This window comes from Orycteropus afer, unplaced genomic scaffold, assembly GCF_000298275.1.
Source record: "Orycteropus afer afer isolate SDZICR_OR568_19922 unplaced genomic scaffold, OryAfe1.0 scaffold01644, whole genome shotgun sequence".
NCBI lineage: Eukaryota > Metazoa > Chordata > Mammalia > Tubulidentata > Orycteropodidae > Orycteropus > Orycteropus afer.
The window spans coordinates 13101-14742 of record NW_006923231.1 but is presented as its reverse complement, the minus strand read 5'-3'; positions in this window follow the sequence as shown (position 1 = coordinate 14742).

Below are 1642 nucleotides of genomic sequence, written 5' to 3'. Positions count from 1 at the left end.
AAAAAAAAAAAGGTTTAAAAGATCAGAGAAGGGATCATCTAATTCCTCGTCTACCTTTTAAGGGGTTATTTTCTGTCTTTTTTTCTTTTTAGTTTTTTATTTTTTAATTTCAGACATGAACTTTTGTGTTATCAGGCCAACATGCATTGCCATTACAAAACTGTTCTTCATTACAAAACTGTTGAGTTAAATTGAAACATGACTGAAGGGGGCTTCCATGGTTGTTAAGAGTGCATTGGCCCTTTATGGTCCATCCATTTATACATGGTATAGCTCAATTTTATGGCTCACCACTATGATTACCTCTCATGTAATATGTTTCTTCACATAAGAATATATATTTTTATAGGGTATGAATCATACCCTTAGTTTGTTTATTAGGGAAAGGGAGAGTGTAGTAGTTAAGATTATTCATCACATTGCCTGGGCCTGGTTTTGAGTGGCTGAGCAGTTGGATGTAGTTATTCCCCACCATGAGACTGGTAATCAACTCTATGTTGGAATCTACTATGAACAGCTGAGTAGGAGCCTTAGGGTTGTGGTCTGCTTCCAGTATATAAGAAGCAGATTTGAGAAAGGTCTCTTAACTTTTTGGAATGCTTGAACCCTGCATGTATCTGAGTCCTCATTCAGCAGCTTGCCATGTTGTCTGGTGATTTTTGGATTGTTCAGACTTGAACCACTGGCTTGGTGTGTAGTCTACTAATCTTGAGACTGTGCTATTTCACTTGTTGACCTTGAGTTTGTCAGTCTCAGCAGCTAGCAACTATCTGAGTTAAGACCTGCATCTAGCTGTGGTAGGCCAGGAGCAGGAAATAGAGCTGAAGCCCAAGATCAAGGGAGGGACCTTCACCTATCCCCTAGAGCTGGCATTTGAACTTTCACTTCTAGCTTCCTGAACTGTTAGAAAATAAACTCCTGCTTGTCAAAGATAAACATTTGTGGTATGTCTATTTCAGCAGCACTAGAGAACCAAAACAGTGGGTTTGGTTGGCTTTTTCAAAGTATTCTTCAGTCAAAAATTTCTTACAAACAGACAATAGTTTTTAATATGTAAGGTGATAAATACTATGGCAAAAGGTAGCTTCCTTTCAGTGCTGCCTAGGATTACTAGGACACCTAGGATTACTTGGGTATATATGTTCCCAATCAGTAGATGGGTAATGCTTCTCTCTATTTTTGATACAGTTTTTGAAGCTTTCCTCTGTATTATTGACTAAGGACTGTTGAGTTAAATTGAAACATGGTGCTTGCAGATTTATTAATTAGACACAGAGATACAGTTAACCATAGGCATAACTAAAGTTTATGAATTAGCATGTTCAGATTTTGGTATATGATGGCTGTGATATTTGGGGTTGTGTGTCAACTTGGCTACAATTCTGAGTGGTTTAAGCAGTTGTGATATGGTTACTCCCATGATGAGATCAGATGTATATGTTTCCAACAATCAGTCAGTTGAAAGGGAATTTCCTTAGAGGTATGCTTGCTTCTAACATATATTTATGTGTGTGTGTTATATATATATATATATATTTGTTGTTGTTGTTGTTTGCCATCGAGTCGGCCCCGACTCATAGCGACCCCTCCTTGGGTTTCGGAGGCAGTATCACTACAGAAGTAGGATTGCCCAACCTTCCTT